Here is a 25,228-nt window from a genome sequence, read left to right as displayed (position 1 = left end):
TTCCACTTGAAATATTTTGTCCACCCTCACCTCACATTCGTTCAACAATATTCAGTAAACATTTATTGGGTAACTACTGTATAATACCAGGCACATGTGAAATTTTTACATATATCTTAATGAAATGTATAAGCCATTTTAATAATACACAATGAAAATTGGCTATTTTAACAAAATATTCTACTAGACTTGAAGTGAAACAAATTTTTTTCTTCTGCAGCTAACATTTTTCTTCACCTTTTACCATAAGCATTAAAATCATCCTCATGAAAATAATGTCCTTTATCTGAGTTAAAAACATTCTAGAATTCCCCTTAAAATATAGTAAGACTATCACTCCTATAGGAGTCTACGTCCTCCACATCCTCTAAAGTGCGATTAACCTGTGATCATTCTAGCTGTTAAACATAACAGTTTGACATTTGCAGTAACTAGTCACATAAGTTGAACAATAAAAGTTATTTCACCCAGTTAAAATGACATCCCAAAGACATCCTCAAGTGGTCACGCCTGGTCTTGTTCAACCACAACATGACATCATGGGGGCAAGAACGAATGATTTACAGGTGGGCAGCTTGACTGCAATTTATGTAACTCACTTCTGCAGAAATCTGCATGACTTGTGACACACATCACGTGAAAGAGGAACTTACTATAAATATTAAAGTTGGAAATAAGTGTCTGAGAAAGCATTAGAGAATAGTACTTGCTTTAAAAAGAACTGTGGAACTAACTGTACAGATAAATTCAAAATTGAATCTGCATGCAAATTTAGGTAAACATAATTACAAGTGCTAACAGAAACAGACAGAAACTTAGTATCTGATGTTTCGATGCAGCCAATCATGAAGAAAATATGTCCTACTAAGTTCATATTAGAGAATAGGGAATCATGGCACCTTAGGGTTACACAAGACCTTATAAGTTACCTAGTCCATTTCTCCCGCCAAAGCAAGACGTCTTGAGAGATGATTCAGACTCTACACAAATATGTCCAATGACAAAGCACTCACTTTCTCACAAATCATCCTTTCCCACTGTGGGACAGCTGTAGTTATTAGAATGCTTTCCTTATGCTGAGCTGAACTAGACCTCCCTTTAATTCCTAGCAATCCTTTGAAAAAGAAGGAGGATTATTTATGTAATGGTGAGCTCCACAAGAGAAGGTGCCAGTCCATCTTGCCTACTGCCCCGGTCCCAGTGTCTAGCACAAGGGGTGGGACATTATAAAGGAGCCATAAAACATGACTGCCTGGCCAGGCACAGTGGCTCACACCTGCAATCCCAGCACTTTGGGATGCTGAGGCGGGCAGATCGCTTGAGGTCAGGAGTTCAAAACCAGCCTGGCTAACATGGCAAAACCCCATCTCTATTAAAAATACTTTTAAAACCTAGCTGGGTGTGGTGGTGCATGCCTGTAATCCCAGCTACTCACGAGGGTAAGGCAGGAGAAGCGCTTGAATCCAGAGGCAGAGGTTTCAGTGAGCCAAGATTGTGCCACTGCACTCTAGCCTGGGTGACAGAATGAGGCTCCATCTCCAAAAAAAAAAAGACTGCCCTACAGGAGTCAGTCATCAACCCCACTCATTCATCCTTTAGGGCGGTGGTCTTCTAACTCTGGGATGAAGGAAGTTTCTTGTCTCTTACACCCACTGTGGATATTGCTATGAAATGCAAAATTATGTCCTTGAATATCATAATAATATTAAAGTTTTAAAGGCTTACCCTCAAATCTATCCTTACCGTGTGCCAGGTCCGTAACGAACACTTGTGGGGCAGCATCAAGCCACAGACCACACTTTGAGCACCACTCTCTGCTTCAGAGCATCGTCTACATCTGTCCTTCCACTTCACTCTCACAGGCCCTCCTCACGGTATGTCCAGATTTTGCAGCAGCCTCCTGACTGCTTTCCCTGCATGCTACTGCCAAATCAATCTTCTGATTCAATCATCTCACCCCTCTTCTTAAGATATGGAATCTCCCCGTTCCTTATGAGATAAAACCCACACTCCTTCTCCTGCATTCCAGACCCTTTATCATCTGGCCTAAAATCTACACTTCCAACCATGTTTCTCACTAACCACATCCATGCACTCTCCACTTCAAACTGGTTAATCTCTGCAAACCTTCCCCTAACTCTATGCTTATTCGCCATTCCAGGCTTTGTTTTCTTATACTGGAAATTATTTTCTCTTTTGGCTACCTCAAACCAGGAACTTTTTTTTCTTAATTTGAGGTAAAATTCACAATTTAAAATGTATTTATGAAGTGTACAATCCAGTGGTATTTAGTAATTCTTAAAGCTGTGCAATCATCACCTCTGTGTAGTTCCAAAACATGTTCATCACCTCCAAAGGAAATCCTGTACCCATTAAGCAGTCACTCCCCCTTTCCTTTCTCTTCAGCCCCTGGCAACTCATCTGCTTCCTATCTCTATGGATGTACCTACTCGGGATATTTTGTACAAATGGAATCATCCTTTAATTCCCTTCTTGTTTCTTTTTCTGTACTGTTTTTAGTATTTTTCGTGAGGCTAACCTGTCAATCCCTGAGTTTCTGAAGTTTAGTTCAATTCCCACTTTCTCTATGAGGCTTTACCTGGCTGTGCCCTCCACTCCACACTGATCTTAGCCTTCTCTGAATTTCCATAGCATTTGTTTTCTCCCTTTACTTATTTCGGCCCTTAATACTGCTGTGAATTGTTAGTTACCAGTTTCAACATTACCCCTTCTTGGCTCACGTAGATGATAAGCTCCTAGCTACAGAAGCTCTGGTATCTCCCTTTGTGCCCAGAACCAACTTGAACACATGTGCAACTCTTTGTGTCTGGCAATACATGAAGGAATAATAAATCAAGAGAACTGAAGTCTAGATGATGAATAAGAGAAAGCCTCAAACCTGTTTCAGTTCTTTATCCTTCCTTATATTATCTTCTCTCAGTAAGAGAAGCATCTGCTTGTGTCTAGCAGGGCACTTCTTTGCCCTAGTAGCTGAACAGGTGTGGTGGCAGAAGGAGAATGGCAGGTTGCCCAAGGGTGGAGAGCATGGAAGTTCCTTGCATTGATCTTTAGTGAGCAGACTCTTACCTTCGTTTTACACCCACAGATGAAGGCCTATCAAGAAGAGTGGGTGTCCAGAGATGTCACAAGGTCCATCTATTTGCTTTGCTTGTATATGTAAAGCAGTTTCTTTGGTATTCTGAGGTTGCTCATTAACACATATCTACCTTGTAAAAGGAGATTAACTGTTAAATAATTGTGATGATAATACTTGTGATTCATATATGAACTAGCTGAGCAACTGAATTAAATGACATCTTATACACAAATGAAGCCAAAACTTGATAGTGTTTTATCTAACATTGAAGTTTAAGAAGAAAACCAGTTTCATTTTACGCATGAGTAGTAAGTCTGAATAACATTTTGTACTGGGCATTACTGTAAACTTTTCTCCAACTGTGGTATTAAGCAGAGTTTGTTACAGTTGCCACTGAAGGTTTCCAAACAAGAATGCAAAACAATACTCTGGTCCTCAGGCCATTAAAAAACCTGTTCTTCTGACCAGAACAACTACAAGGTCCAACATAGAATGTTGAAGTCTATAATTAACATTTTTCCCTTTCATATCCCATTTTGCCTGCTTTTGAATAACAAAATGGAAATTTCTCCTGGCATTAGTTCCATATCATTATGTATCATAAAAACAATACATAAAATAGGAATTAATATTTTAAAGAGTAGTTTAGGAAATTCCCTAAGATTGTGGAGAATCCCATACAAGTGATATTGAAAAAGCACACACTTGTCCTCAAAATAAAATCGAGTTGAAAAGTATTAATAAAGTGTATATAGTGCACCCAGTTTCCTGTGCTGCTGGCTGGGAATTAGGGAAGGTATACAGTGCACAGCAAGGTAAACAGAATAAGAACTACGATACACATTCCTATCCTCTAAGAACTAACAATTTTGCTTGGTACATGGAATTTTCCCATGAAAATTATAAGACATGACAGCAAATAATCAGCAAACATGTGTAACACAGAACATGGAATATATCAGATTCCATTTCAGAGCAGATCTGATTTCTAATTACGTTTTACTTAGGCTTATATTAATATTTGCATTTTCTGAATTCAAAAGCTGGTTTCACCTCCTTTGAGAATGAAAAAAAAAAGCTGGGACCAGGATAAATATTTCATACACAAGATATATGACAAAGAAAGTCAATCTGACATTAAAAAATTTAATGTTCACAATAAAAAGAAATTAATTGTGGCTGTATTGTGCTTAGTTAAGATCAAAGATCACACAGAAGGCTAAGTCGAGTACACAGCATGAATTACATGAATGACTTAAAGACACAACCACAGCAATGTGCTGTGTTCAATCACTTGGTCATTTTCTCAGCTTTTATTGAGCCGTGGTAATTTGTGTACCCAGTGCCAGATACTGCTATGTCTCACCATTTTATAAGGTCATGATTATAGGTGGGCAGATTTAATGAGTGGTCATTTGGTAAATGTTTATAGAACCAAATAAATTAACTCTGTTGAAATTTGCAAAATTTGAAGGTTTTGGTTACCTCTGTATTGAGTTACACTGTAACATTTCATGGCCCTGTATATATGAAAGAATTAATTCTACTTAATTTTACATAACGTCCATCAAAATTGACTTTCCTCATCATTTTTTCCCAAAAACTTCATGTGGTTCAGAATTTATTTCTAAGCGATCAATATGATATTTTCTGACAACTTGAAAACAGAACTGAAATAGTAAACAGTTTGTGAATACAGAAACTGAAAATAGCTATAATAAGTAATTTGATCAAAATAATTTGGTTATTTAAAATAGAATCTGAGTCTCCTTTTACTCAACTATTATATTCTAAGCTTGTAAAAGTTTGTAATGGCCTTTTAAAGAGAAAGCAGCCAACTTTATCTCCCAAGAAAAAAAGTTTTTTTGATGTTAATGGGACATTCTCCATGAACTTTGTTTTACATTTTGTTAGGGGTAAATAATTTTTTTAAATTAATTAATTAATTTATAAATTAAATTCACTTGGATATTAACCACTTAAATCTACTGTGAAAACATAAATAATCCTTCTGCAAAGTGAATAATCCTCTTGTCATTTGGATTTTCAAGGAAAGTAATAACTTATTAGCAAAGGATTCATTCACCTCCTTTGGAATAACTCCATTACTGAGACAGAAATAAATTATAAATATATTATGCATACTATACAATATATAATGTATGCAATATAACCTAAGATAACAGGATAGTAAGAGAGCTAGGAAAAAATATTCAAGGACACAGATTTTCTTCCCCATACCCTATACTAAACTCAGAGAGAGCCACCTGAATTCATGGTGCCTAGCAATGCCATCTAGTTACAAGGCACAGGCCCATTCACCCCCTCTTAGTCACTGTCATTCCCACTGAAAATGTTCTCGTTAAATCTAGATAACAATAATCGTAAACTCAAGGAGGAATGGAATTTGTCTGTCTGTTCATGCTTTACCCTCCTTATCTGAAACAGCTCTTGGCACAAAGTAGGGACTCAATAGACATTTGTCGAATAAATCTACAATTAAAAAAAGCTTCAGGCTGGGCGCATGGCTCACGCCTATAATCCCAGCACTTTGGGAGGCAGAGGCCAGAGGACTGCTTGGGCCTATGAGTTCAAGACCAGCCTGGCAATATGGCAAACCCCTGTTTCTACAAAAAATTTAAAAATTAGCTGGGTGTAGTGGCTCACACCTGTAGTCCCACCTACTTGGGAGGCTGAGGTGGGAGGCTCACTTAAGCCCAGGAAGTTGAGCCTGCAGTGATCCATGATGGGACCACTGCACTCCAGCCTGGGTGACAGAGTGAGACCCTGTCTCAATCAATCAATCAATCAATCAATCAATCAATAAAATACAAAAATAAAAAGCATCAGTCTCAGTAGATCTATTCTCTAAGGTATCATCACATCGAGTTTATTTTACCCATAAACACATTCTAAGATCTATAAACTAAATATTGTTAGCTGAAGTTTGTCTTGGCTTATCATTAAGGATGAAATCATCCCAAATTAGGGAGGCATACAGAACAAATATTTATAACACTGATATGAAATTTCTAAAAAGCTTTTAAAACTTTAAGATAAAGATTATTCTAGGACATGCCACAAGTTTCACAAAAGAAGTCCCAAAGAAAGTGACAAGAAAAATGTAATCTGTAACCTCTGTAAAAGGCAAAACCACTTAACTTTCTCCTTTGGGATTTCTAGGACAATGCAACAGAAAAGATGAAAAAAGAATTCATTCAAAGGCTATTACTCTGTATATGTGTGTGTGTGTGTGTGTGTGTGTGTGTGTGTGTGTCTATACATATATATAACTTTCACAATGTTCACACTGATTTTAGGAAACCCCTACTTGCTTGCAATTTTACATTTCTTTTTATTTTTAAAATTATTATCACAAATTATATCAAGGGCTCATAATGACCATTTGTAACAGTTTACCTTTGCGTGCATCTGCATCAGCTGCTATTTATAATAAGCGCAACATTCTGTCAGGAGCTGGAAAACTGGATAACTCTATCATGAGGTCATTCAATTTTAGAAAAAAAAGGAACATAATAGAAAAAAATTAGAAAAAAAAATCAAGAGAAAAGGGCTTTAAAAGAAAGTAACTCTGGAAACTTTTTTTGTTTGTTTGTTTTTGTTTTTGTTTTTTTTGTTTTTTTTGTTTTTTTTGAGACGGAGTCTCGCTCTGCCGCCCAGGCTGGAGTGCAGTGGCCCGATCTCAGCTCACTGCAAGCTCCGCCTCCCAGATTCACGCCATTCTCCTGCCTCAGCCTCCCGAGTAGCTGGGACTACAGACGCCCGCCACCGCGCCTGGCTAGGTTTTTTTTTTTTTGTATTTTTTAGTAGAGACAGGGTTTCACCGTGTTAGCCAGGATGGTCTCGATCTCCTGACCTCGTGATCCGCCCGTCTCGGCCTCCCAAAGTGCTGGGATTACAGGCTTGAGCCACCGCGCCCGGCAGGAAACTATTTTTTAAAAGCTCTATTTGCCAGCATATGCTAAAGATCAAGTAGATCATGGACCCAAACAAATCAACCAAATTAAACCTTACGTATGGCTGAGAACATTAAGAGGCCATAAAAGTGATGGGTTTCTTTCCCCATGCCAAATGGAGACTAGGCAAGTAAAATGTACAGGGAAGTCCAATATGTGAAATAAAATTTAATATAAAATAAATTTTGGGTATAATAGGAAAAAATCATGTATTGCCTTGATCTTTATTGATCAGAAGCACAGACACACCAAAAAGAAAAAAAAATCTATAAATGTATGCTTTTAATTATAGAAGTAATTTATATTACTGAATAAACTTTGGGAAAGATAGAAAAATATAAAAACAAACAGAAAGCCCTCCATATCTCACTACTTTAATATAACTATTATCACTTTTGTATATTCTCTTCCAGACTTTTTCATATACATACATTTTTGTAAGGTTCCAATCAATAGTTCACATACTCTTTTTTTTCTACTTTTTAAATATTTTTCAGAGTTGTGAGTAGTTTCTAAATTGTCATTATAATTGCATAATATTTTACCTATTGATTATACCATAATTTACTTAACTATTTCCCTACTGTTGGATATTTAAGTTACTTCCAAATATGGGTTCTTATAACAATGCTTTTATGAAACTCTTTGTGTATATGGCTTTTCCTATATCCTCCAGCCCTTTGGGAAAAGTCCCAAAAGTTACAAAACACTGCCCAATGCTTTCTAAGTGGCCTGAACTAAATCTTAGTGACATCAGATATATATGAGTATAAATCTCTTTAATCCTTGAAATTACAGAATTTTAAAATAAAAAAAAAAACTATTATCAACAATCACTAGGAAGGGAATATTTTCTACTATTATTAAACTGTAATTGAGGTTTACAAATCTATATCTTGTAAATCTGTTTAACATGAACCAGTCCTCTAGGGCCGATCATCCTCTGTGATTTTATAAAATCCAGTCTTTGAAGCTGTAGTCTTTGACGCGGAGACTCGGGATTCCTAAGCAGCCATGCTAAGCTAAAAAGAACCAGTGTTGCAAGGTCTAATTAGTGAGCTGGCTCGCCTCTTGACAAAAGCTTATTGACAACACCACTGAGCTTTTCTAAGTAATAAATGATAAGCCAGTGGGGGTAATTTTATAGGATGGTTCCAAGAGATCCTATGAATGGAGAGAGATAGGGCAAAGGACTTAACCATAAGCAAGGGTAAGGCCTACTAGAAATCATCCAAAGCACACTAACAAATGGGCCCCACACTATCAGGTGGGGTGCAAGAATCATCTTGGACCAAGAGTTCCCAAAGAGCATATAAAGCAGAGTCCCTAAAACACAGATTGCTAGGCCCACCCCAGGTCTGGGATGGGGTCCAAGAAATTGCATTTCTAACAAGCTGCCATAGGATGCTCACAATCGCAGGACTACATTTGAAGAACCATTGTCTTAGACTAATTCTTTATTCTTTTTTTTTTTTTTTTGAGACAAAGTCTTGCTCTGTCATCCAGGCTAGAGTGCAGTGGCACAATCTTCTCAACTCACTGCAAACTCCACCTACCGGGTTCAAGCGATTCTCCTGTCTCAGTCACCTGAGTAGATGGGATTACAGGTGTGTGCCACCACGCCCAGCTAATTTTTGTATTTATAGTAGAGACGGGGTTCTGCCATGTTGGCCAGGTTGGTCTCAAACTCCTGGCCTCAAGTGATCTGCCTGCCTCAGCCTTCCAAAGTGCTGGGATTACAGGTGTGCGCCACCACGACTAGCTCTTTCTTCTTTATAGAACATTTAAGTGCCTACTAAGCATTGTGCTATACACTGGAATAGAATCCAGTCAGTACCTGCCTTCAAGAAACTGGTATCCAGATTTTTGCAGACATCGAACTGCTCTAGTCCTAAAAGTCACCCAATATTAGCCTTCTTCGCCTGGCACAGTGGCTCACGCCTGTAATCCCAGCACTTTAGGAGGCCGAGGCAGGTGGTTCCCCTGAGGTCAGGAGTTCGAGACCAGCCTGGCCAACATGGTGAAACCCCGTCTCTAATAAAAATACAAAAAATTAGCCAGGCGTGGTGGTGGGCGCCTGTAATCCCAGCTACTTGGGAGGCTGAGGCAGGAGAATCGCTTGAACCTGGGAGGCGGAGGTTGCAGTGAGTCAAGATGGCGCCACTGTACTCCAGCCTGGGCAAGAAGAGCGAAACTCCATCTCAAAAAAAAAAAAAAAAAAAAATGTTTTTTGAACCTTCTTGAAAACAAAGTGTAAAAATACATTATATTGCTTTTAAATAAAATCAGGATGCTTCTAATCAGTTCCAAATTCTTTAGGAAAACATGTAGTAATCCTACATTGCCAAATGCCTGGGTATTTTCTGTACTCTTCTGGATTATACTTGACATATGCAAATGATTTTTGAAGTTTCTACTTCATTTATATTGACATCATTCTTATGTTTGTTTTCCTTTATAAACTTTATCCACCATATGAAACAGAAGAAAGAATTTATATAGGTGCTTTTCTAGATGCAGTCAAAAGCTTGTTTACATAGGTAATTATCAACTGATGGAAAAGAATAACATTTAGTGAGGAACACTTTGGGATTTTCTGTTTTAGATTCACAGACTTTAGCAAGACTTTGTAAAAAATGCATGACGAGTAAGCAATGTGATTAGTCATGAAGCACGAGGGTAGCCCATACCTAACTGCTAAATACCACCTATTAGCTGATTCACAGAATTATGACCTTGCTTTTGAGGTGGCTACTAAGTTTCTGTTTCTAACAGAGATGCACTGGCTTGCCATACTATTTTCAGCAAAAATAAAATTAACTATATATAATTATTATTTTTTTGAGACAGAGTTTCACTCTTGTTGCCCAGGCTGGAGTGCAATGGTGTGATTTCCGCTCACTGCAACCTCCACCTCCTGGGTTCAAGCGATTCTCCTGCCTCAGCCTCCTAAGTAGCTGAGATTAAAGGCATGTGCCACCATGCCCAGCTCATTTGTATTTTTAGTAGAGGCGGGGTTTCTCCACGTTGGTTAGGTTGGTCTCGAACTCCTGACCTCAGGTGATCCACCTGCCTCTGCCTCCCAAAGTGCTGGGATTACAGCTGTGAGCCACTGCGACTGGCGCATGTATGATATTTTATGATCTGTGGATCTGCCAAAGGATTAAGCATTATTTATACTACTTTGGCACATTATTTTCTGAAGTGATTGAAAAGTTCCTCTCATTTCAATCTATTAGGAAGCTACTTTTAAAGCCTGTAAGAGTTGACTCATGAAGAGACCACATAATTTGTCTAACATCACAGAGGAAATACAAGATATAATGAAGTGATAATATTCAGATATTTAATTACATTAAGATAATACTAGCTCATAACTTGAACTGTGATAACATTTCTTAGGTTAATTGATGTTTCAGAATAACTGTTTTGAGGTCAAAAATGGTTCAAGGAAGATCTGTGACTTGTCTTGACTCAGAAAAAAAATGATGGGTAAATATAACTTTTTCTATCACTGCTATTCCAAATGGTTATTTTCCTATTTTGTTTCACCGCGTCTGGCTTATGAGGAAACTGGGACATGCATTAACTTTATTTTTCCCTCTCCTAACCCCCTCTTTCAAACTCCAAATCTGTTTTCTACTCCTTAAAGGCCTTGTTTTCAGGTAGCAAGGAAACAAGCAACTAGCCTTTCACATTTTTGCTGATAGTGGTTTAGTGAACTAACCCCACTAGGAACTTTGGAATTTTAAAAGTAGACCCAAAACTTTCAAATTCAAAAACATTTTAAACTTGAATTCAAAGACATTCAAATTCAAAGACATTTTAAGGGGTGAATGACAGCCAGAGGGGTGTGGTCAAGGTTAGGAAGTTCCTTTCAGAACTTCATCTTTGCACTCGAACAGTTTGACAGTTAAGTTTCTCCACTGCCCTCGATATAAAGGAAGACTTACTCCTTAAACATATAGGATGAAAAAGTAACCTCTTTCCATTCCCTTTCCCAAATTATCTTCTTTAGTATAGAGCCAGAGAGAATAACAGTGCTAAGTGGCAAACTGAGATGTCCTATGATGTCACCAAGAAGCAGGGTAAATTCTTAGAAATCAACCTTATATTTTAAGACTATACACAGTAATCATGCAACCTGCTGATTGTGGGAGTTGAGCATACACAGATCTGGTACATTCCTACTCACGGTATTTCCCTATTTCTCTACCTCCCTCATATCTACCTTCTCCTTATCTGTGGCAAACTGTGAAGGACTTCTCACCCCACGTTTACGCTAATGTGAACTCTTCTCAGAAGGTCAGATAATCTGTCTCAATATGTCTTATCCACGCATTATAATCCTCTCAGATGAGTCTACAAATTAAAGTGGTGTTTTTTTTAAAATAGTGACATAGTTAAAACCAAGCAATGAATTTATTTTCTAAAATCAATGAAGTGGAATAAAAATGCTTCCTAAACAGATATTGAATCCAACTGAACTGAACTTACACGATCTAATTTAAATCCCGACTGGAAGGTTTAAAATCTCCACTTAATGGATTCAATTCCTTTATATCTAAAAAATCACAGTAGGAAAAAAAATTCATGGCACTGTCCCACAAAACATTTTCAAGTTGAGAACAGCCTGGCCACTGGAACAGTTGGAGGTATGGCAATGACTCTGAGAAAGCCTACACTGTAGGATTAAGGCACTGGAAGACAACACGGCTCCCCACTGCCCGACAGGGACACTCCGCCCACCTACACGCACCAGTTTGAGCCTTTCTTTGCCTTCGCCTCCGCATCCTTTTAGTGAAGTCCCTACTTGGGCTTTGTAGCTTCACACTGCAGCAGGCAGAGTGGCTTGACAGTTCACTGTGCAGTTCGGGGTCCAGAGAGGGTGGGAGAAGTCCTCTCCAACAATCCTCAGTCCCTAGTCTCATGCACACAAGCCTCTTCACTGCATCACCCCGTGTGCTGTTACCAGTATCTTCCCATCACCGAGACACTGCTTGCAGAGGCCTCCTGTTTGGCATATTCAGTCCAAGTCCCTTACTTTCTTAAGTAGGAGACACTTCACAACAATATATATCAAAAATTCACATGAAGAATTTAAAATTTATTATTTGGATGGTGCACAACTAATTATAAGTTTTTCCACTTACTCCCTACTAGCAAATAGGTGGGTTATTAGGAGACATCTGAACCTTTCAAGCCACTAAAACACGATTTTTTGGTGAGTGCTTGTTGAAAGAGGCCCATTTTAACGACAAGCACAAGTCACTATTTAGTCTTGTAAGTTTTGACACTAAACTGTCTTCTGATTTGATGGATCCTAGGCCTCATTACAAAATGAACTTGTCCCTGGGGAATATACGTTAAGAATTCACATGGTGTGCCATAAAAATATGCAAAGACTAGAACTTTATCAAATAAAAGCACACAATCTGTGCCTTCTAGATGCATCAGATGTACAATGTTAACATAAGAGGGTCTACACAGGACTCGCAAAGCTGGAATAAAAATAATTACTATGCTGATTTTTGTCCAAAGTCATCAGGGAATGGAAAGTACAATTTTAAATTGAATGATAATAAAATATTCCCAGAAATGGTTTATAAATTGATCACCACATGAGAAGCATGATCTTCAATCTTAATAATCTCAAAGTTATTGAGGTTTGAACTAAAGTAAACTATTAACATTGGTAAAAGAGTTAGCTATGACATAGATATTCATGAAGGTTCTCTTCATAATATCAGCTCAATTCAATTCAGGGTCATGGTCATATCATTTAAGATACATGGGTTTGCTCATAAAGCCTTAAAATCATAGCAAAAAAGCAAGCAATAATAACTGCAACACTTTCCCTGTTTCAAAGATGACGAAATTGAGTTAGAAAGGATAAAGGACTTGCCTAAGCTATAATAATTGAAACAGCTGAAAATGTAAACAGTCATACTCTGAATTAAATTCTCGGTATTAAAATATTGATGTGTACTTATTGTTGAAGAGAAATATTTAAAATATGTAAGTCTGTTTTTACAAAATAATTTAAGCATATACTATTATTGGTGACAGATATTATCTAAACATCTACAAAAGTTTTCCCAAAAACATGGCCTATTGTATTTGAATAGATTTCCTCCGAAGAACCTACTTTAAGTGCATTAATAACAGTTTTAAAACATATACTACATAACTCCTCCTAATCTACCTGTGTATTGTGAGAAAACGCAAACAGTAAGAACTTCCAAGAAGATTTCGAATAATCTTAAATCTAAATTTTTGATCTAGAACACTATGAAACTAACTCAGTTGATTCACTAGAGATATCTACACTTGCAAGATGGTTGTTCACAACTCTTACTATTCTTTTGTGGAGTCAAATTAGATCCATTTCAAAGGACCTTTGTAAGCAATTAAAATCACTGCGCTTTTTGTTGCTTTTGGATGTTAAGAGAGAGAGTAAGCAAAGTGGAGATCTACCAGGAAAAATAAGCAAGTTAGAAATTCAGTTGTGGGGGGCGCATATGTTTACGCTTACAGACTAGTGACTTCACCAAGTTTTCTCTATTAGTGAGTTTTTAAAAATCCTCTACAGCTAATATTTATTTAGTGGAATCCTATGAGACCAAAAACTTCTTCCAGCACATTTGCCACACCTAATGACATACTGTATTTCCAAGTCCAAGTGACAATGAATCCAACAGAAAGACACCCACAATTAGAATGACCAACTCTGTCCTATGCATTGGGAATATATAGATGCTAAGAAAGAAGTGAAAGTGTGGGCCAGAATGTGTGAAACGTTCAGAAAATATCATTTTAGCATATTTTCCTACTTCATGAAAGCCTCGTTATCAATAACGATTTTACAATCTGAAAACTAAATGAAATGTATTATTAATACTTGTATATGTTCCACGGTTGTGCCTTTTACACAGCTTTCATGCATATGATTATCTTGATAATTAAGGTTAGTGGCAAACATCCCTGTTGTCAGACAATTTCAGAAGAAGGAAAATAAGTATTTGTTTATATTTATATAACATTGATTAAAAACAATTCGCTATGACCATCAGTAATCCATTTCTAATTCATATTCCTCATGTCACACCTTTTCTCTTGTATACATTTTAAATGTCATAGGAATTTAGAAATATTGCAATTTTTTAAAGCATAATCTAGAATTTTTAAAAACCTAGTTCTGAAACATATGAAAAATGAACATTTAGGAAACTAGTGCTTCAAAGAAAATATTATATTTTATCATTAAAAATAGCAATTGCAAAAACATTTTCAAAGCACCTAAGTTCAATAAAAAATACGATGCCGGTGGACATTTTAGTTTTAATTTTAAAAAGAAATTATATTCTTTTTAATGTGAAAACAACATCTAAAAAGCCTGGGATTCTACAAAACTTTATACCTCACTGATGCCATGGTTTTACAGCAGTTATTGTTTAAAAACTGGAAACAAACTTGTAAATATCAAAAAAGTTTTTGATTTTTTTAAAAAAAATCATTAGTTTTTTTTTCCTTTAAGTGAGTTTTAAAAGATTGAGATGGCCACCAGTTGATTCAAAGATCTTTTAAGACATAATTATTAGCAAGTTAACTATCAAATATCATATAATTTAAATCGGGGAGAAAAATTACGTGAAGTACACAGAAGACAAAAATGGATAGTTTTGTAACACTTTACTTTTTGGCTGAGACATTACCTTTAAAGTTTTGTATATTAAAGTGAATATTATGGTACTGTATTTGATTCCAAAGTGAATCTGACTGAAAATATACTTCAGAAAAATTACTTTAAAACTTGAACAGAATGTTTTGATATATTACTCCAAATGCTAACTGGTAGCATCTATGAGTGTTTTCTGTCAAACTCCCCTAAGAGTGGAAGGTATTTCTTTAAGAGAAAAGCCACAGTGAATGTCCATGCCAGTCCCTATACCAGAAAGGTTTTCTAAATCACCTAGCACCATCAGTTGGTTCTGTTCTCAGTCAGCAATCAATCACTTAGCTACAGACAGAAAGCCTGCCATTAAATATCCGAAACCTGTCGAAGATTTGCCCAGGTCCTTTTAAAGAGTGATTTATTGATTGTTCTCTTAATAACTCCAGTGAACTATTTGTCTCACGAATGACAGAAACAGTTGGGGCTAAAATAATGTACTTCGAAATCAGAGTTTTTTCCAGGAATAGGTATTATACAACTCAGTTTATCATTTTGTCTGGTTTTATATCCAAATGATAATGTACACAAATAAACTTTACATTTTGTCCCTAATCTTGCAAGGAAAAGAAGAAAAACTCTACTTTCTTGATGACAGACGACTATTTTTAACTGGGTATCTTTTATAACAATGACACTATTTTTTACAACCGTTAGCCTACGACCCAAGTGACTTGGATTCTTATAAAACAAGAGCACTGCAAAATAATAATAATAATAATGACATAAGGATACTATAACTTTGCAAATTTCGGACCTATCACCAACACATTCCAACAAAATGCAATGAGAGTGAGCCAACTCACCTAAGGAAAGGGAATTAAGCAGAATGCAGAAATGCAGCCTTCTTGTCACCAGCAGAGGTAAAGGCCCCTTCCTTACCTACCACTGACCTTATATAAAAGCCGCAGCTCGGTTACTCCCCGTTTCTGACTCCTTACCTTAGGCTCCTCCCTAAACACCGAGGCGTAAAGTACCACGACTACACACCCACCTTCCACCAACAACGAGGGACCTGAGATTTCTGTTAACTTCTGCTGCCTCTACCCCCCTCAGTTAGGCTCCCAAGAGGAGTGGTCAGCGCCTGGCACGTGCAGGAGCCCACAACGCAGCGACTTCGCTTTTCCAGCCCCCCGCGGTGCGGCTGGGGGTCCAGGCTGCGCGCTCCATCCGCCGAGGCACGGAGGAACCCAGTCCCCGTCCCCAGTCCCTCCGCCGGGCGCAGGGCCAGAACAACGCGTCCGGGCACGGGGCCTGGCCAGCCCCAAGCGCTCCCCTCGCTGAACGGTCCCGCGGTCCCCGCGCGGCGGTCGCCCCTGGGCTCTGGAGAGCGAACGGGACGTCCCCTCTTCCTCAGCAGGGGTGCAGCGCGGCCTCAAGACGGACGCACACACGAGGATCTTCGCTTCCCCGGGTCCAGACACCCTGCTCCAAAGTTCCCCCGGAGCGGCCCCCGCCGCCTGCGCACCTCCGCCGGGAACGCGGAGGTCCCCGTGTCTCCGGCTCCGCGCCCACCCGGCGCTCTCCCGAGGGGGGCTGTCCTGGAAGCCGGGACTCACCGGCTCGCGTCCACTCAAGTCAACACCGGCCACGGCTCTCTATCCCCGCGCCTCTCGAGCTGCCCGCACCCTCCGCCCCTAGTGCGCGCTCTGGTAGACGCGACCCACAGCCCGGGTGCCCTCAGCCCAGGACCCCTTCACCCGGTCACCCGTGACCCGCCCGCCCGCGACCCGTCAGTCCGAGTCCTCCTGGACCATGACGCTGCCTCAGCCCCGGATCCCTCAGCCAAGACCCCCTTCTCCCGAGCTCTCATCCGTCTGGGACCCCGTCAGTTCCCGTTCCCTCTGACCCGGGCCCCAGACTCTCGGCCCCGGCCCTCCGCGCGCCCCCTCCCTGAGCGCTCCCCGCCAGCAGCCGGGTCCCGAGCGCCGCGGGCACCCGGACTCTGACCTGCGGCCGCGGCGGCGTGGCGCCCCTGTCCGGTGTCCCCGAGGCCGACCCGAGCGCCCCAGGCGGCGGCGGCGGCTGCGGCTCGGGCTCGGGCTCCGAGTGCGGTGGGCCCCGCCTGCCCGCGGCGGAGCCGGGCCGGGCCGAGCCGGACCCGGCGCGGGGGCGGGCGCGGGCGCCGGCTGGGGGTGGGGATGGGGGTGGGAGCGGGGGCGGCGGCGGCGCGCGGCAGGGAGGGAGCGGCCCCGGCTCGGCCGCCGCCCGCGCACAGTAGGGTCCGCGGCGGGAGCCACCGGCTTTCCCGCGTCCACTCTGTGCGCGGCGCAAGCTACCTGGTGTCGTTTGCTCCCGCTACCACCGCTGGGAGGCGGCCCAGAGAGGGTCCCATTTCCGAGGAGGGACCCGAAGCTTAGGGGGATGCCCCGGCAGGGGCCGGTTTGGGGAGAGCCTAGGTGTGGGGCTTCCTCTCGGCCAGAGTGGCTTGCCCTTCACACGGCGGTCAGCCAGGCTGTCTTCCCAAGATGTTCTTTCCAGTGACATTTTTAAAGAAAATTTAATTAAAGCATATTTCGGGTCCCTCGGTTTTCTCTTCTGACCCGGTGGTACTGCACACTTTCAGAGTTCCTTGCATTTGTAAGTTACATGGTTCTTCACAAGTCACTGAGTTTTAATCATTAAAAACATTTCTTAAACTCATTAACAGAATTTCTTAAATTTCTTAGCAGTGTTTCTGACACCGAGGGACTCAGAAAACATGGGTGGGACCGAGTGGGGACGTGAGACACAAGAAACAGTTTCTCATGTGTTGGGTAGATAGTGACCGTTTCTTTTCCTGCCACACTCTCCATCATGACCTGTCCAAAGTGGGTTGGCAGGTGCGTGTTCAGAAAGCCGCTGGTCTCCTGGACTTGAGGCTCCTCTTTCCCTTTTTCCAGTCGTATTTCTGGAGCATACTGTTCTGGGACTGACCCTCTTTGGGGAGGCAGGGATGCCTGAGGCCTCCCACTTCAGGAAGCTTATGGACTATGTGCTGGGGTACTCTCCATTTCTTTCTAGCTTCATTGTGGTTACACACCTTCTGTGGTACAGAAGGTTCTCATTTGTGGTTGGAGCAAAGTTTTGTAAGGATGGGTATCACAAGGGAAAAGATTCAGAAATTAAATCAACAGACTCATGTCCTTGCTCCACAGCCCCTAAGATAAGAAGCTGCGAGCCACAGATCTTACAGGGACTGACCACTGAAAGACCATTTCTTAGCCTGTGATTTAGGTAGTTAGGTTGACGGGGATCCACAGTCTACGCTCAGGTGGAAGTGCTGCGTGCGTCCTACTTCTTGTTCATTTCAGAGTTCCAATCTGCTTTTTTTGGTCTTTCTTCCTTTCTTTGTCTTTTCTTTCTTTCTTCCTTCTATGAGACAGGGTGTTGCTGTGTCTCCCAGGCTGGAGTGCTGTGGCGTAATCACGGCTCACTTAAGCCTCGACTTCCCGGGCTTGAGGGATCCTCCCACCCCAGTCTTCCAAGTAGCAGGGACTACAGGTGCACACCACCACGCCTGGCTAATTTTTTTTTAATTTTTATTTTTAATAGAGACGGTGTCTTGATATGTTGCCTAGACTAGTCTGAAACTCCTGGGCTCAAGTGATCCTTCTGCCTCAGCTTCCCAAAGTGCTGAGATGACAGGCACTAGTCACTGCGCCCAGCCTGCTTTTTAAAATTACAGCTTTATTGAGGAATAATTAACATAATCTAAAATTTAAATACCATACAAGTAAAATGTACAATTCAGGCCGGGTATGGTGGCTCACGCATATAATCCCAGCACTTTGGGAGGCCAAGGCAGGTGGATCACTTGAGGTCTGGAGTTCAAGACCAGCCTGGCCAACATGGTGAAACTCCGTCTCTACTAAGAAATGTAAAAATTAGCCGGGCGTAGTGGCACACGCCTGTAATCTCAGTTACTCGGGAGGCTGAGGCAGTAGAATCGCTTGAACCTGGGAGGCAGAGGTTACAAGCCAAGATTGTGCCACTGCACTTCAGCCTGGGCACCAGAGCAAGACTCCATCTCAAAAATAAATAAATAAATAAAACGTACAATTCAATGAGTTTTAGCTTATTGACAGAGTTGTGCCATCATCACCAAATCTACCCTTAGAACATTTTTATCACTCCAAAAAGGAACCTCCTCTCCATTAACAGTCATTCCTATTCTGGACAATTCATATAAATAGAATCATATCATATGAAGTCCATTGTGACTTTTTTCTTTCACTTAGCATAGTATTTGTGAGGCTCATCCATGTTATAGCTCATATTAATATTTCATTCCTTTTTATGGTCAATATTCCATTATACAGATATACCACATTTTGTTTATTCATCCCATGAATTGATGGATATAGCTCGTTTCTATTTTTATGGGCTATTATGAATAATGCTGCTGTGAGCATTCATGTACAGGTTACTTGTGGACATATGTTTTTATTTCTCGTGAGTATATACCTAGGGACAGAACTGCAGGATCACAAGGTAACTCGATGTTTTTGAGGAACTGCCAGTCTGTTTTCCAAAGTGGTCACACCATTTTACAGTCCCACCAGCAATGTGTCAGGATTCCAGTTTTTCCACATCCTTGTCAACACTTGCTATAGTCTTTTTAATTTTAGCCAACCTAAAGGGTATGAAGTGATAGCTCATGGGGTTTTGTTTGTTTGTTTTGAGAGAAGGTATTGCTTTGTCACCCAGGCTGGAGTGCAGTGGTGCAATCACAGTTCACTGCAGCCTTGAATTCCTGGGCTAAAGCAATCCTCCCACCTCAGCCTCCCAAGTGGCTGGGACTACAGGTGCATGCCACCACACCTAATTTTTGTATTCTTTTGTAGAGACGGAGTCTCACTATGTTGCCCGAGCTGGTATCTCATAGTTTTGATTTGCATTGTCCTAGTGACTATCCTGTTGAGCGTCTTTTCATGTGTTCATTGGCCATTTATCTTTTTTGAAGAAAAGTCTACTTAAATCCTTTCCCTGTTTTTAAATTGGATTATTTTTCTTTCTGTTGTTGAGTTGTAAGAGTTATTTATTTATATATTCTATATACAAGTCTCTAATCAGATACATGATCTGCCAATATATTCTCCCAGGCTGTAAGTTGTCTTTTTACATTTTTTAAAAATTATTTATTTAATTTTTTAAAACTGAGGTCTCGCTATGTTGTCTAGGTTGGTCTTAAACTTTAGGGCTCAAGTGATCTTCCTGCCTCAGCCTCCTGAATAGCTGGAATTACAGGCAGATGCCACCATGCTTGGTTCTTTTTACTTTCTTGATGTTGTCATTTGAGTTTTTAATTTTGATGAAGTCCAGTTTACCTGTTTTTTCTTTTGGTGTCATATTGGTGACTAACCCAAAGTCATGAAATTTGCTCCTAATATTTATTTTAAGAGTTTTAAAGGTTTAGTTCTTACCTTTAGGTTTTAAATTCATGTTGAGTTAAATTTTGTATATGATGTGAGATGGGGGCCAATCTGTTTTTTGGTGGGAAAATTCCCATAATTCAGTAGCGGTGACTAAGGGGAACCCCACAACAGTGAACTCATAAGTGGTGCAAAACTTTAGAGTTGAGCTGAATATTTTCTAAATTCCCTCTGGATCAAAAATTTTGTGATTTTTTTTTTTTAAGGAGACCTATGGGTAGTGAAGTGTATAAATGTAAGAAGTTAAGTAATGTAAACTGAAATAATATGTCTATTTTTCAAATTGCAAATCTTGATCTATTAGTAGGTTATAAAATCTATTTATTCAGTCATAACCAGTATTTTTTAATCAAGCAAAAAGGACAGAAATAATCAGAACACACCTACTGTATTAAAGAAAGTGCTGTTTCATAACTTTTGTGTTATGCATGTGTGTGTATCTGAGTGTACCAGGAGTTGGTATAAAATGTGATTTTTACTGTGGGCCATATCTTTTAAAGTTGGAAAAACACTGTATAAACTATAGCTGTAGAATTCTTTCTTTCCACAAGCATTTTATTGAGTGCTTATTTTGTGCCAGGCCCTCTGCTAAGTGCCGGGAATAAAATGATAAACAGCACATGGTCCCCACCCTGCAACTTTGCACACAGGCAGTGCGATCCATATGGGGTTCCTAGAGACAAAAGACTGTGCCTGTTTCAATTTTCCCAAACCACAAAGACTCCTTCCAAATATTGGTGTTTGGTCCCGTGGGACTTTTTTTTTTTATTTTTTATTTTTTGCAATTAATGCTTAGTTGTTTATCTCATTTGAGATTTGCAGACATATTTACTCTTCTTTCAATAAAGAGGACTTTGTTCCCAGGTTTAGAATTGCATACTATGTTTATTATATTAAGAAGAGAGTGCAAGTCTAGAAATAGAAGTTTATCATAACTGAATTGATTTCCATTTTACTCCAACTATATTTAAACTAGTCTCACTGGACAGACCTCAGATACTTTATAGTAGTGTTATGCCACTTCTTAAGGGAAAAATTTAAAATCATAGCAAAAATTTTTCTTTATTATCCAAGTGTTCAGCAAAACTGGGCATTGGGAATAGTGACACGTAACCATTTTGCAGATTGAGTTTAGGAAAATTAGTGTGCTGTATTTGCAGTCAAGCAATGAAGCCACTCATTTACAGTAGCTGTGTACAATCGTAGCACTGACATTTGCTCCTTCTCTTTATCTGAGACACCATTTATCAATCTTTAAGCATTATAAATTCCCAGGAGATTTAGAAGATCTTAATTTAAAATTTCAAAAATCATAACCAGTTCAACATGCCAGGCAGGTTAAACATACACATAGGCACACACACACACTTCCACAAATGTATCTACTTTTTGAATGACTCTGACATGTTCCCACTTGTGATTTTTACATCTAGTTATGAAATTTTACCCACAACCTCCCAATTTTACTTTGAATTTTATTAAGGTCCTTTTCTCCTCCTCTGTTTGTTCTGCCTCCTCCAGTGTTGCCCTTCACAAAATAACTTGCTCATCTCTTACAAGGTCTTAAGGACCAAAGCCAGGTTTACAGCCTTTTCTTCTAACTTAAAATTGCTTGATCTTCTCATATACTGTACCCCTCTGCTTCATTCAGCATTCTATTTCTATTTTGAATGGTTGCCTATAAGTAAATAAAAATTTCTGGGACATTTTAGTGAAAGTATTGATCTTGATTATATTCAAATCAAAAATATAATATAGCTATGTATTGGTTCAAAAAACCCACAGAGAGTCCAGTCTCATGCCTGTAATCCCAGCACTTTGGTAGGCCAAGGTGGGCGGATCACTTGAGGTCAGGAGTTCATGAACAGCCTGGCCAACATGGTGAAACCCCATCTCTCTACTGAAAATACAAAAATTAGCTGGGCATGGTGGCATGCACCTGTAATCCCAGCTATTTGTGAGGCTGAGGCAGGAGAATCGCTTGAACCTGGGAGGCAGAGATTGCAGTGAGCCAAGATCATACCATTGCACTCCAGCCTGGGCAACAGAGGTGAGATAACACCAAAAAAAAAAAAAAAAAGAAAAAAAAAGAGAAAAAAAACCACAGAGAATATAGCCAAATTAGTCATTTTTTCTCTTAATACACCAACTTAGAGCTTTCCTCTAGGTAATTTTTTAAAATGGAAAGAAATATAATAACACTCTCTTAAAAGCACTGAATGAAATAACCCATTTTTTTTTACTCATCTATTTTTGAAAACATTTTATTTTATTTTTTATAATTTGGAAACGCCTATGAAATTAATAATGACATTTAATTTCAGAGAGATTTCACTTGTTAATTTCAACAGTTTTGAGTTAGACTATTTACATTTTAAGATTTTAATGGCTTAAGACACATTTGAAACGTTCAAAAGTGATTTTGGTTTTCAGGGAATAAAAAAAGAGCCATTTGTCCTGCTTTCTCAATTTTTCTCCACTTTTCCCCCTAAAAATGGACCTACTTTGGGTATCAGGTTATCCTCTAAGTATCAAGAGGCAGGAAGCCAATTGAGTAGAAGTTAGGACGACGGGAACTCATAATTTTCTTGGAGGGGCAAGTCCTACTTTCTAGTTGTCTTCTCCTTTCTGAAGAAAGAATTCTGTTTTAATCAAGTACGGGTGTAAAGGAAAGAGCCCCGACCTTTATTTCTGCTCATTGTGACTTTGAACAGGAGATTCAACCTCTCTGAGGCTTAGTTTCCTCATCTGTAAAATGGCAATATAATATATTCTCAGGCCAGGACTCTGAGGCTACAGTGAGCTGTGATGGTGCCACTGTACTCCAGGCTGGGCGACAGAGCAAGACCCTGTCTCTAAAATACACACACACACACACACATATTTTTATATGTATTTATATATATTCACAGATGTGAGTGTATGTATATATATATTTTAGAGACAGGGTCTCTAAAATAGGAATATATATATATATACACACACACACAATTAGAATGCAAAGAATATACACATATATATTCTCTTAATCTCATCAGTGAGATAACAGGAGGAATTACCAAATCAGGCTCCCAGTAGGAACTCAATAAATGTTACTTACCATCTGGATGAAAGCATTGAGAATACTTTTACTGCTAGCCACTCACTAATCTGAAATAGTCACTCATTAATATTAAAACACAGTTTGGATGTTAAAATCTTTAAAAATATATGTTTCCTCTTTAGTTATCGGTCTGCATGGACATTCTACTCTTTTTTGCATATGAAAAAAATCGTGAGTCTAGTGGGTAGACTTTGAAATAGCTGTGAACCTGAGATTTCTGCATGAACATGGTTTTCTCAGGACACTTGTGTGAATTTATAGATTCTGCTTTGTCTTATAAAACTAAACACAAAACCAAAAACTTTTTATTATGGAAAACACTAGACTATATAAAAGTAGGCAGAATAGTCTAGTGAACCCCCGACATACCCTAACCCGATGGCGTACCCTAGGCAATCTCGTTTCATCTGTACCCTCACCCACATCCCTCCCTGCTCTACAGTTCTGGAGGAAATCCCAGACAATGTATTTCATCATAAAACCTTCAAACTCTGTTAAATGTTGTTTTTATAAGTCTTCTGTTTAAACGTTGGTCAGAATAATTTGCTCTGGGAGAGTTTGGATTTATCAGAAAAGTTTCTCTACCGAAATATTTTCAACCCTTAACGTCTATCATGGTTGAGTTGTAAAGTGTGTTAATTGCTAAGAGGACTCTTGTGTGCACGCTGCAGCTTCCGGAGGACCTAAGGACATAAGCATGCTCAGGCTAAGAAATGCTCAAGGAATCTAGACCTGGGGAAAGATAGGGTAGTCTCAGTTACTGAAAAAAAACAAACAACACAAAGCGTGTCTGTGCCAAGAACAGATTACAGCAGAGCTGGGTCCCGTAAGCTTTGGGATAACTGGGTGGGGCCTGGGTTGGCAGATCCCTGGGGGGCAGTCACTTTCTTGCACCTTCCTTGACCCCTTGTTTGTTTATATATTGGGAAGCAACACGTGGCCCTCATCTTCCACCTCTGCTGCGTTTCTCTCTTCGGAATAGCTTCCGGAAGACTTTACTGGGAAGTCACTTTGTTCCTCTGTGCTTCTGCACTGGTCTATATAGATTGCTGTGGAAATGTCTATCTTCCCTCACTAAGATGTAAATGCCCTGACAGCAGAAGCCACGGTTGATTAATCTTTTTATGCCCAGGACTCACTGTACTACAGTGCCTGAAACCATATAAGCGGACAATCAATGTTTGTTGAATGATTGATTGCTGACTAGCTTGTAAACCCAAGCCTACTCTTAAGGAAATAATTCAAAGGTTGCCCCCTAAGAGTCTTCCATCACTGTCGTTCTTCATACTCTTAATAGCTTTATATTTTGTCATATGAGTTATCATTGCCTGAAATTATATATTTGTTTAACTTTTACATGTACATTGTCTGCCTTCCCACACTAGAAGGTAATTCCAAGAAGGCAGGGATTTTTAAATTCACTATTGTCACCTTAGCACCTAGCACATGGCAAGTGACTAGCACCTAGCAAACAGCTCTCAATAAATTTGTATTATTGAAATAATGGTGATGTCATCAATTCAATCACCATTAGAAGTTGTATTTTCGGCTAAGCGTGGTGGCTCACATCTGTAAATTCCAGCACTTTGGGAGGCGGAGGCAGGCATATCACTTGAGGTCAGGAGTTCAAGACCAGCCTGGCCAACATGGTGAAACCTCATCTTTACTAAAAATACAAAAATTAGCTGTGCGTGGTGGTGCGCACTTTTAGTCCCAGCTACTCAGCAGGCTGAGGTACAGTAGTCCCAGCTACTCTGGAGGGTGAGGCTGAGGCACAGGAATCGCTTGAACCTGAAAGGCGGGGGTTGCAGTGAGCTGAGATTGTGCCACTGCACTCCAGCCTGGATGACAGAGACAGACTCCGTCTGAAAAAATAAAAATTAAAAAAAAAAAAAAAAAAGAGGC

General features: G+C 39.7%; 2 protein-coding genes across 21 annotated transcripts in view; one reads left to right on the top strand and one right to left on the bottom strand.

Moving 5' to 3' along the window:
* PPARG (peroxisome proliferator activated receptor gamma) overlaps nucleotides 1-17,393 on the bottom strand; it is a 149,452-nt gene extending 132,059 nt beyond the window's left edge. For 2 of the 20 annotated variants that reach the window (XM_077989879.1, XM_077989869.1), the window contains exon 1: nucleotides 16,366-16,406. The gene's annotated coding sequence lies outside the window, so the exon portion shown is untranslated. Of the gene's footprint in view, nucleotides 1-2,711; nucleotides 2,774-2,899; nucleotides 2,983-3,087; nucleotides 3,228-6,517; nucleotides 6,593-15,612; nucleotides 16,730-16,756; nucleotides 16,930-17,085 lie in introns of those variants that run through there. The other 18 variants (XM_077989875.1, XM_077989886.1, XM_077989877.1 and 15 more) reach the window with 17 other exon arrangements.
* The window catches only part of TIMP4 (TIMP metallopeptidase inhibitor 4), a 329,812-nt gene that overhangs the window by 185,466 nt on the left and 119,118 nt on the right, over nucleotides 1-25,228 (top strand). The gene's annotated exons all lie outside the window — the stretch shown is intronic.

Source organism: Macaca mulatta, chromosome 2 (genome assembly GCF_049350105.2).
Source record: "Macaca mulatta isolate MMU2019108-1 chromosome 2, T2T-MMU8v2.0, whole genome shotgun sequence".
NCBI classification, from domain to species: domain Eukaryota; kingdom Metazoa; phylum Chordata; class Mammalia; order Primates; family Cercopithecidae; genus Macaca; species Macaca mulatta.
This window is presented reverse-complemented; position numbering and strand designations above follow the sequence as displayed.